Raw genomic sequence first — 12,010 nt, 5'->3', positions numbered from 1 at the left:
TTGATCAAAATGAGAACTCTGGAAAAATAACTCATGTTTGTTCAAAAATTAGGGACAGCCTAGAGAACAATAACAATGACAATTTATTCTTACTACTCCCCTTTTATCTATACAGATATAATTTAGAAAGACTAGTCATTTTCTTAGATTATCAATTCTCTGCCCAAAATGTCAGGGTGTACTTAAGGTAGATTTGGTGATAAAACCAGCTGACTCCAAGAATCCTATATAATAAAAGCCTAATATGCTAAGTATCCAGTCATCCAGTCGACTGTTCAACCAATCAAAGCATAATATGCTAATGATATGCTAAGGCCACTCAACAGCTCGCTATGACGTGCACTGGCCACCAGGGGGCAGACAGTTGGCAGGTTCACCAGTCGCTATGACATGCACTGACCAGCAGGAAGCAGACACTCCGACCCGTAGGTTAGCTTGCTGCTTGGGTCTGGCCGATAGATAGATCGGGACTGAGTGAGATGGGCCAGACACGCCCTGGAGCCCTCCTGTGGTCCCTCCCCCCTGGCCAACCTCCAGTGGTCCCTGACCGGCCCGATCCTGCACCAGTGGGGTCCCTCGGCCTGGCCTGCACCCTCTCGCAATCCAGAACCCCTTGGGGGGATGTCGGAGAGTCAGTTTCAGCCCCATCCCGCAGGCCACTCCCCTCGGGAGGGTGCCAGACACAGGGCTCATGGCTGGTGAGCACTGCTGTGGCAGCGGGAGACTCTCCTGATCAGGACTGATTGGGTGCGAGCCTTCGGCAGGCGCAGTGGGGCCAGGATGAGCAGGAGAGGCAGATAGGAGCTGCAGGCGGCGGTGGACTGCAGGGTTTCGGCCTGATCCCCGCAGGCCACCCAGAAGGGTCCCACCCGTGAACGAATTCGTGCACCGGGCCTCTAGTCAAATAAAAAGCCAATGAAAAAATTAATGAAAAATTTTTACAAAAAAAAAAACAAACCCATTTTTGTTGTATATCTTAAACTTCGCCAATGTTGTATGTCAATTATACCTATAAAGCTAGATTTTTAAAAAGATGATTAAGTTCTGAGTTAACAATACCATACTGTATACTTAAAATCTGCTAAGATAACAGATCTTAAATGTTCTTACTGAAAAAAATTAAAGGAAATATGTGAGGTGATTGATGTGTTAACTAATCTTAATGTGGTAATCATATACATGTATATCAAATCATGTTGAACACCTTAAACTTACACAATGTTATTTGTCAATTATAATATATCAATGAAGATAGGAGAAAATAAACAAACTTTTAATGACTTTTTTCTTCTAAAAGGTACATTTTTTTTACCTGTTCCCTTCTTGCACTGTCCTTCAGGTGGCTATGCAGTTGCAGTCATACAAGTTGAATGTGGCTCTCTGAATAATAATGCTCATAGCATTTATCAGTTTATATTGAAATGTTAGCCTCAGAGGAATTCAAATAAAAGATGAATCCTTTCCTTTTCATTTAATAGGTAAATTAATTCTAAAAGAAGTCAAAGGAATTATGCTTCCCTCAAAATCCTCACTGGATCCATCCTGAGGATCCAGTGTGGACTTAAGATAAAACATAATTCCGGCACAGCACAGAAAAAAATTAAAGAGCTAAATTACAGAGTTACAAATTTGTACTACTCTTGGAGCCATCCCAAAGGAAAGGGATTAAGAATAGAGCCATAGGCACACCTGTGAATGTATGCCAAAAAATAAACTAAAGGAATATAATAAAAACTGACTTCCTTGGGTCTAAGGGTTTATCTCTTTCCCTGAAATGTAGAAAAATGAATTTAACAATTTAGCCCCTATGGCCTTTAAGAGGATTTTCTATCTTCTGTACTTGAAAATTGTGCTCCACATAACTTGCTCTTCTATTTATGTAGTTTATGTATGCCAGGGTTAAGGTTTGCCTAAGGCTATTTTGGTTTATGTTACTACTTTAATTACATTCAAATGCATTTAATTTACTTTTTTTTAAAGTGTATACTTAGAGGATTAATATGAAATCTTGACTTAGAAGGCTTTCTCAGCTTTTTTTATCAAGATACACAACTCCCAAGCATACTTAACTAGATAACATAAGTTCCCTATAAGAATCACAAAATTTTAAGTCTGATAACCTTTCAGATTATCTCACACAACATCTTCAGTTTACATTGAAGATGTAAAATGAGGTCTAAAGAGATAAAGAGGCCTACCCAGGCTTTTGTATCTTGTTTAAGAATATAACTAGGGCCAATACACATTCCCCTAACTTACAGCCAAGTGTTTGCTAAGATTTTTTTTTTTAATTTTTAAAATAATTTCAAATAAAGATTTTTTAAAGCCTTTCTTCAAAGCTATATTTGAGTTGGTTCTAACACCTAAATTTATTTCACGAATATCCATTTTAGTTCCCAGTGGAGTATAAAAACCATGAAAGGCAAAGCATACATTTGAGTTTGTCAGTTTAGTACCCAGAAGCTTCCCGACTTGGTACTCAAAGATCATAGACATCCATCCCATGAGCAAAGGAGATTTAGGTTTTGTTAAGAAACTTAAATATTAGTTTGTGGAAGAAACTTACCTAAACAATTAAAATGGCTTAAAACAGCCACAGAGAATAACTGCAAAGGCTCTCAACATTCAAAAGTGGGAGCAGTATTTCTTCACTGAATTTTTAAACTAGATAACGGAAGGCTTATTTAAACTTTTGGATTTTACTATACAATCTTTAAAGCCAATACTTCTGCTCTAACAGTCTACCTTCTGATCATTCTGGGCCTTTTGCTCTTAATTCCTTTCAAATAACTTTTAGCCTAGGTATTTTTTCTTGGTAACAGAGGTATCCATTCTCACAGAGATGTAAATTGGAATCTTGATTTTAAACCCAGTTTTCACTGGAAAGCGACTAATAGAATTTATTTTCAACTTAAAATCTGACTTACTTTTAGTGAGCTAACCTGATCGTGAGGTATTAAAAACTATTAAGTTGACTCTAGTGTTAAAGTCTGTCCATTCCTAAAATGTGACTTTCACTTTGAAGCAAATCTGACTGGAGAACCCAACTGTGTGAAACAATAGTCACACAAAAAGAGGAAGAATACAAGATGTTTATTGGGAGAAAATTATGCTAAATTTATTCAGAAAAGTCCAGCTGTTCTTGGGATACATCAAGTCCCCTTAGGATAGATAATTAATCCAATAGCAAAGCACTTCCTTCACCTTTCCCTCATCTTTTTCCTTTTGCTAGGCAGTATCTTATCTTTGTAACTATCTTAATCCTCACTTCCACTTCCACAGCTCATTCCCCACCCTCCGATTCTCGGGAAGACAGCAATACTGAATGTCCCAAAAGCATAATATTGTCGAAATATACACAAAGCCCACTTAAAAGCCTTTGGATATGAGAGCCTTAAGTATTCAAAACACAAAATCAAGTTTTGGAAGGGTCCTGAAAGAGTGTGTGGGAAGCTTATTTATTCTTCGAGCCTAAAAGATCTCCTAATTCAACGCTGTAATCTGAAATAAGGGGAGGTTCAGCCTGAAGATGAGAGTTGTGGTCCCCAGCGAATCTGCACTGAACCGCGGCTACACCTCCGGCCTGCTGACTCCAGGCAGGTTCCCCACGGCCCCAGCAGCTCTTCTTCGAGTTGAATTAACTGCGGGTTCGCGAGATGTGACGGATCAAGGGAATCTTAGCGAACACAGGCCACATCTCCCCATTTTACATGCGCGGAGGGGCACATCTCCCGAAATTTTTCTGGCCCTGCAGCTGCTGCTTCTGACCACAGAGGCTGGAGTTGGCCGAGGGCTGTTCGGTCCTCCCAGGCCCGGCCCCCTTCACGGCGCGGCGGGACCTCCGCGTTACACTGACTGGGGTCAGCTTCCCCCAAAGACAGGGACGATCTTGGGGTAGTGGAGGTAAAACAGAAGGAACCGCCACCCCCACCGAGGCCATGGGCGCCCAGCCCTCTTCGAACCACGACCTCGGGCTTTGGCCGGGCAGGGAAAAGCGGACACCTCGGCCGGTCAGCCGAGCCGCGCAGGGCACAGCCGCACCGAGGGATCACCAACCGCGCGCCCCGCCACGAGTGAGGGACAGACGGGGAACGCGGAGGCCGGCGAGGAGACACGCGCTAGTTCCACAGCCCCGCGGGCAAGGCGGAGGGCGAGCAGGGGTCCCCCGGCACGGGCCGCGCGGGGTCTGCCACACACATACTCACTGCCGCGGCTGCGACCAGGAAGCACCAACCAGGAACCAAAACGCGTAGAGGGACGGGGAGGGGCGAGGACAAATGAGGTAAGAAAACCGCGTCCACGCGGACCCGGGAGGAGGGCAGGCACTTCCGGGGAAAACACAGCTCCCGGGAGTCGTCTTCCGTCCCCGCGCCTCCTGCGGGACCTCTGTACGCATGCGTAACCTCTGTTAACCCTTTCCTTCCCCCGCTAATAATCTTTTGGTTAGTCTTCCTTGCTTTTCCCCTTTCCCTTCACTGCTTCTTTCAAAGATACCTAGGCTGCATCTACCATAGGGGACACTTTATTTTAATGACTTGCGCGTTAGAGATGCTACTTCCCTGATAAAACCAGAGGGGGAGCTCGCACGCTTCCTTATGCGCCCGCGAGAAAAACTACATCTCCCATCATGCCCCTGGGCCGGTTTCAGGACAGGCTCCGCCTCCTTCTCTCAGGATCTCTTGGTCTTTACTCCCAGTGCCACGTGGTGCGGGTTCCCAGCCGTGTCCGAGGTGCGGACCAGGGCCCGAGTGTCGAGTGTCGGGGGTTTGGCTGGCTGATCCAGGGGCCCTCCGAGAGAGAGAAGCCTCTTCGAGAGCGCCTAGCTTCTAACTTCTCCTGTGTGCTTGGTGAACCTAGGCAGGTACCTTCCACCTCTAGTTTGAAGTTGAACCAAGTTCGTACTGGGGCGTTTCCGGCTCTGTTTTCACAGGCAACGGATTAACTCTCTGTAAACCTTGAAGAGCTGTACTCCTGCAAAAGGTTGAAGTGAATACTGGTCCTTTAGAAGCCTCCAGAGGCTATGCGATTGTGTTGGAAGCCTCTGGCTTTGGTTCCTTTTCTCACACTTTATTTTAAATGCTTAGTAATAATAAACCCATCTGTACAACTTCACAAATAGTGAAGCACCTTTACTAGTATCAATTCGCTGGCCCTTGGCAACAGTCCTGAAAGACAAGTTTGACATTGGTTCTTTTGGCCAACATTTCTTGAACCTCAGTTGAGAGGGACACAGTATTAGCAACTGGGGATATGAAGTTTGTGATCTCATAGAGCCAAGAGTCTAGCTGGGAATACAAAATAATTTAATTATAAATCTAAGAGTTTGGCTGGGAAAATTAGAAATTTTAATTAAAATTATGGTAAGTGCTAGGAAGCAGGACGGTACGATGAAAAGGTAAAATTGAAAGACCCATTTTGCAGAGGAGGAAACAACTGAAGAGATTACAAGATTGTTTAGGTAATGTGTGTTGTGTAGAACAAATGTTACCTTAATAGAATAATCTGTTGAGCTTTTATCTAATGCCAGGTTGGTTTTTAAACATTCCCATTTCACAAAGAGAAAGTCAATCCAGAAAAGTTAAGTTGTGCCCAAGACCAAAAGGATAGAAATAGTCCAAATTACTGTGCACAATTCTCATGCATTCAACCAAGGTTTACTAGTTCCTATGTTCAGAGTGCTTTAGTCACCAGCCTTTAGGTTGTTTCATAAAACCTAGAGTTCTTTGGATGGCATAAAGGGCAATTCATAAGCTGAATCTGCCTACCTGTTAACCACTATGCTAAATCTTGGGAAGTAGCCAGAACACACTATGCTCTCCCACATCTGTGCCTTTACATAGGGCACTCCCACTGCCTGTCAAGTCCTTCTCCCTGGCTCTTCAGGAAAACCAAACAGAATAGGTATTCCTTCTCCTAGACTCCCCTACACTTTGGACAAACCTCCATCAAAGCAGTTATATTGTATTTACCTTACAGTTTCAGATGGCAGAAACTTTGACATTTTATCTTTGTATTTTCTCCAGCTAATGTAATACGTGGTAGACAGTAAGCACTCAATAAAGTGTTAAAGGAATAAGCCACTCTAACTCCAAGGAAACCAAGAACCAGATGTGGATCCACCAGCTATGACAGTGTGGAACCATGTCATAAATCCCCATAACTGCAGTGTAGTGCTCCAAGACATTAAGGTAGGTATAAAGAGCTGTAGGGGTCCCAAGGATAAAGAGATTTCTAAGGAGAGTAGTGTACACACACACACACACACACACACACACACACACACTGTGCCTTTGCATGATGAGTTCTCATTTAGATGGCTTTTAGAAATAAGATCCAGTCTCCTATTACAGTGATGAGGAACTGAAGCCCAGAAGGGAAGACTTGCCAAGAGTCACCTAACAGGCAGAACTGTGTCTGCATTCCCCTTTGAGGTTGCCACAAACACAGTATTTCCTTTCCACCTCATGCTATCTCTGGTATGCACTTGAGATCAGGGGTGACAGCATGCACAACTATCCTGAAGCCTCTCTTACAGAGAATGTTCTAAAGAGCCCATTTATTTGAAGAAGGAAGCACCTGCTTTCCCCAGGGCAGTGGTGATGCTATATTAACAGTAAGCAGATGAATTGAGGTGAGGGGCCCCAACTAAGGGGCTTGCCTTGCTACAGAAGGCAGGCAAGATGAGGGATGTACTGTAGCAGGATCTAGGCAAGTGGCACATAGTACTCGTCCTTACCCTTGCAGAAGGAGGAGCTACCTCCTTTCTTTTATTCTAATTTATTAGTAGTTCCTAGAATCTCTGAGAACTAATCATTTTGACCTCTTAAAAGTTGCCTTTTCATTCCTATTCATTCACTGGGAGGCTACTATGTCACAGTCCCTTGCTAGCCACTTGAGTTCTATTGTCTCTCTCCCCTTCTCAAATTGACTCTGTAAGGGAGGTGTTAACCCATTTCACTAGGATAGAAATTGCAACTTGGTGAGGCCATGTGCCTTGCTCTAAATCCCACAGATTCAAACCCAAATCTTATCTGAATCCAAAACTCATGCTCTTTTCTATGCCCAAAGTTGCCTTTCAAAACTAAATTCCTTGAGGGTGGAGACGATGAATGACCTGCTCCTTTCTCTACACCCAGCACCTAGCCCAAGGCCAAGCACATAGTGAATTCACAGAGAATGCTTGTGCAATGAGTGGATCCAGTATTAAATGTCTATCAAATGAATGCTCCCTCCTCTGCTGTCCCACAGTATGAACAGTGTTGTGGGACAGTAGAGGCGGGAGCAACTGGCTCTTTAAGGGAAGTGGAGAAACCCCCTTCTGTCAAGGAGGAGGCCAAATAAGTACTCAGAAAGAAAAAGACAACAAGCCAGCATTCTAACAGCAAAAAACACCAACAGGCAATTCACAGAAGAAACCCATAAGGCCATGAACTATGATAAAGAGGTGCTCAACATCACTAATCATCAGAAAAATGCAAATGATTTCATGGAAATATAAATTGGAAAAGCCCTTTACGGGAGCTTTTTTTGATAGTGTCTATCAAACTTGTAAATGAGTTCAGGCACTGTGGCTCAGTGGTTGAGCGTGGACCTATAAACCAGGAGGTCATGGTTCGATTCCTGGTCAGGGCACAGCAGTAAAAGATACAGGATAAATGCATTGCACAATCTGGGATTTTCTTTTGCCATAAAGGGTATTGTTGGGACAATTTGAAAAATCCAAATAAACCTAGTGCTGTATTGATGTTATTTTCCTGATTTTTATATTTATATTATGATTATGTAAGAGAATGTCCTTTTTTTAGGCTATCCACACCGAAGTACTTGGAGTAAAAGAGCATCATTTGAAACTCATTCTCAGTGGGTTCAGAAAAAAATGTGTTGGGGAAAAGGAAAAGGAGAGAAAGAGGATGACAAATGTGGTTAAAAAGTTAACATTTGGGGGATCTGGGTAAAAGGTAGACAAGAATTCTTTATACTAATTTTGCAATTTTTTTCTGTCTGAGATTATGTCAAAATATAAAATTCAAAGGAAAAGTAAAAAAAAAAGAATGAGTAAGAGTTTACCAGATAGAAAAGACGAGGGAATCTTCTGGCAAAAGAACAAGAGAAGCAAAGGAAACTGACATGTGTGAGTGGCATATGTGGAGAAACAACCATTGGCTCTAAGTGTCCAGAACATAGGATGGTGTGGGGGAGAAAGGGACATGGAGGAGAACAGGAATGATTAGCAACCCAATTCACAAATGGACACATTTCCCTGCTACCTAATACTGGAAATGAAGATTTAAAATCTTTATACGCCGCCTCAAGCCCAGAAAAAAAAAAAACTTGAGTTTTTCTGGATGCATCGGCCATTTCTCTTCATCCAGTGATTATAGAACAATAGCTGAAAGGGACAGCTAGTACAACTCCCTCATTTTGCAGAAGGGAAAATTAAGGTTCAAAATGGAAAAATGATTTGCAAAGTACAACCAAAAGTTAGTGTTAACACTGGCTTCCAGTTCACCATCATTCTCTCTCTGGCACCAAAGTCTCTCTCTCTTTTTTTTTTAATGGAACACTTCACAAATTTGCGTGTCATCCTTGTGCAGGGGCCATGCTAGTCTTCTCTGTATTGTTCCAATTTTTACAGTATGTGCTGCCGAAGCGAGCACTCTGGCACCAAAGTCTTTAAGATTGAGGCAGAAATAGAGGCTGGCAAGTGAAATGACCGAATGTTACCCTTTAAAATTTGGATGTTTTTCACTTGCCACAAGTACGGACTTAATATCTGTCCAATTTTAAAATGTAATTATAGAAACAGTTGTCACTTCAAGTCCATACTTTGCAACTGGTAAATGCTGCTCAACTCAGGCTCCTAGTCTGAAGCAGCAATCAAGTTAGTTCTCAGGAATTATCAATGACATTGGTGCCCATCTGGCTTTCTTGAAAAGTTTAACATCCTTTTTTATTATTCATGATTTTGCAGTTCTTCACATTGCAAGGTGATGGAGAGAGCATGCAATTTTCATCCAGGCAATGAAATCATTCTGGAATTTTGGACATTCATATAAATGGATTTTAATTTTTCTTAGAGACTGCTTTTCCTTATGAAATCATGAAATTGAAAATATATGTACTGTAAATGAAACTGTAAAATATTCTCATTACAGTAAAATCCAAAGAATAAGGAGTTAGCATTTCAAGGACTCTATTCTCATTTGTCATCATTCCTAGTTAGAAGTATATTCCTCAAAGCTTACATCTAAGTGACTATATGACTAGCATAACTATTGAGGTTCTAATTTATTTAAGAATCATTAGGTTCCATACAGGACATCTCGAAGCATGTCATCAGCAATGTGTTGACATAATATGCACACTGCAAAAGGGATGTCTTTATTTTAAATGTTCATGAACCCTGGGTCCCACAGAATTTTAATGCATGAAGGGACAGGGATAGACCTTATTCAGTTCTCATTCTATAAGGGGCAACTTTCTTCCCCTGCCTATCTCAGACTCCAGATTCATGCAGTTTTCAGTCCAGACATGTCTTTGTGATGACATTTGTGTGAATTATTTTATTCAGAATTGTAGGTTGACAACAAATAAAGATTGAGAATAATCAAGATCACCCTACCAAGTGAGTTTTTAAAAATATATTTTAATGGTTATAGAGAGGAAGGGAGAGGGAGAGATAGAAACATCAATAATGAGAATCATCGATCGGCTGCCTCCTGCACGCCCCCTACTGGGGATCAAGCCCGCAACCCTGGCTTGTGCCTTGACCGGAATTGAACCGGGTACCCTTCAGACCATAGGCCGTCAGTCTATCCACTGAGCCAAACCAGCTAGGGCCCAAGTGAGTTTTTGATACAGTTTATGTCAACTTAAGCACACGTATACACAATAAATTATAGCTGTTATGAAACCATTAGCAAAGTAGGGCTTCAGAGGTCTCTCTTTAATCTGGCAATCAATATCTTCTTCCTCTGCCTTTATTCTGGACCTGATATTCTTCCATGACTGATACCAATCTGCATTAGCATGGTGTATTTCTTATATCTGACCTAGTAATTGCAGAAGATTCTGTCTTCCTATCCACCATACCTCAAACTTCACACATTCTGTACAGTCTTCAACAACTATTCCTGCATGGCCCTAGCAATCCCTATTCTTGCTTTGCTACTGGACCGCTTTATAAAAGTCCTGAACTACTGCCCATTTTCTTGAGAATGTTCAATGTTTCTCTCTCAAGAATGGCTTCTTTTGCTCTGCTGTACTGTTGCTCTCAGAACTTACTTTCTATTTTCTCCTGTGCCTGTGCTTGGCTGTGTAGGAGTAATAAGAGGCTTAATGGTCTGCCTTGGTTTCTTGGCAAGAGAGGGATTCTATCTATCTGACTGAACACCACCCAGAGGAAGCTCCAGGCTGCTTAGAAGACACAATTTCTGGTTCTGGTCAAGTAGCACTATCAAGGCTCCCGTTTCCTGTCTTCAAAGACCATCTGGGCAAACCTTAACCAGATTAGAACAGGATAGAATTGTGTGAAATGAGACCACGAAAACAATGGGCAGGAGTTGCTAGGAGCTGTACTGGGCAACAGAAAGTAAATGACATGTATCGATGAAAATAAGAAAGTAGCAGTAGGCTACCAGTTGACCAGCAGGGTAACCACAGGCTATCAGGACTAAAATAGATCTCATGTGGCATTGCAGCAGGAATAAATATCAAAAAGTCTGAAACAATGGATGCAGGCATTTTAGTGCGTAATAGACATAGCATTTCAAATCAGTAGAAAAAAGATGAAAAATTTGATAAATGTTGCTGAAAGAAGTGCCAACAGGCAGTTAGAACCTACTTCATACCAAGCCAAAAAATAAATTACTAATAAGTGAAATTATAAATAAATGAGAAGACATTTAATGTAGTATTTTAAGGAGAAAGATACCATAAACAAAATTAAAAGACAAACCACAGAGTGGGAGAAAATATTTTCCTCACATACACCAAAAGATATTACCCATAATATATAAAGAGTTCCCACAGTCAATTAGAAAACTAAATGCTGTCCTGGTCGGTATGGCACAGTGGTTGGACCATTGGCCCTCAAACCCAAGGGTCTCAGGTTGATTCCTGGTCAAGGCCTCATACCTGGGTTGCAGGTTCCATCCCCAGCCCCAGTTAGGGCACTTCCTCTCCCTCCCTTCCACTCTTTCTAAAAACCAACGGCAAAAATATCCTCGGGTGAGGATTAAGAAAACAAGCAGACAACGACAAAAACCTAAATGCCACCTCAGAAAGCGAGCCAAGGGTTTGAACAGAAAGTTGTAGACAGAGAACTAAAAGCAGCTGAATAACATGAGATGATCGACCTTCCTAATAGGTAAAAGGAAATGAAAATAATACAATTGTTTATAAGTCAGATTGACAGATTTTAAAAGATTGATAATACCTTCATTGTTTCATTTATTCAGAAATATTTATTGAGTGTCTACTATGTGTCATGCATGGAAAATGATGAGTATAGCAGACCCAATCCCTCTATGTCTCTGGACTACCTTACACCTGTCAGAATGGTTATTATCAACAAGCAGGTAATAACAAGTGTTGGAGAGATGTGGGGGAAAAGGAACCCTCATTCACTGCTGGTGGGAATGTAGACTGGTATAACCACTATGGAAAACAGTCTGTAGATTCCTCAAAAAATTAAGAATAAAGCTACCATATGACCCAGCAACACCTCTCCTGTGTATATACCCGAAAAACTAAAAGACATGTATTCATAAAGATATATGCACCGCTATGTTTATAGTGGCCAAGACATGGAAACAACCAGTGTCCTGCAATAGACTGAATAAAGAAGTGGTACATATACACAATGGAATACAGATGGACTACTGAGCCATAAGAAAGGATGAAATACTGCCATTTGCAACACTATGGATGGACCTTGAGAATATTATACCAAGTGAAATAAGCTAAAAATCATATTATTTCACTTATATATGGAATATACCATAAAACT

The 12,010-nt window shown here is 41.6% G+C and overlaps 1 protein-coding gene and 1 non-coding gene across 3 annotated transcripts in view; both read right to left on the bottom strand.

Annotated features, from left to right (window-relative positions):
• The window catches only part of ZCCHC7 (zinc finger CCHC-type containing 7), a 200,667-nt gene extending 196,421 nt beyond the window's left edge, over nt 1–4,246 (bottom strand). The window contains exon 1 of one of the 2 annotated variants that reach the window (XM_028146046.2): nt 4,206–4,246. The gene's annotated coding sequence lies outside the window, so the exon portion shown is untranslated. Of the gene's footprint in view, nt 1–4,201 lie in introns of both variants that reach the window. The other variant, XM_008141899.3, reaches the window with a different exon arrangement.
• A 4,303-nt stretch (nt 4,247–8,549) lies between these two features.
• On the bottom strand, nt 8,550–8,657 carry LOC114231738 (U6 spliceosomal RNA). The gene has a single exon (XR_003617738.1). It is a non-coding gene; the product is annotated as a U6 spliceosomal RNA (small nuclear RNA).
• Nucleotides 8,658–12,010: the final 3,353 nt, after the last annotated feature.

Source organism: Eptesicus fuscus, chromosome 15, assembly GCF_027574615.1.
Source record: "Eptesicus fuscus isolate TK198812 chromosome 15, DD_ASM_mEF_20220401, whole genome shotgun sequence".
Taxonomy (NCBI): domain Eukaryota; kingdom Metazoa; phylum Chordata; class Mammalia; order Chiroptera; family Vespertilionidae; genus Eptesicus; species Eptesicus fuscus.
This window is presented reverse-complemented; position numbering and strand designations above follow the sequence as displayed.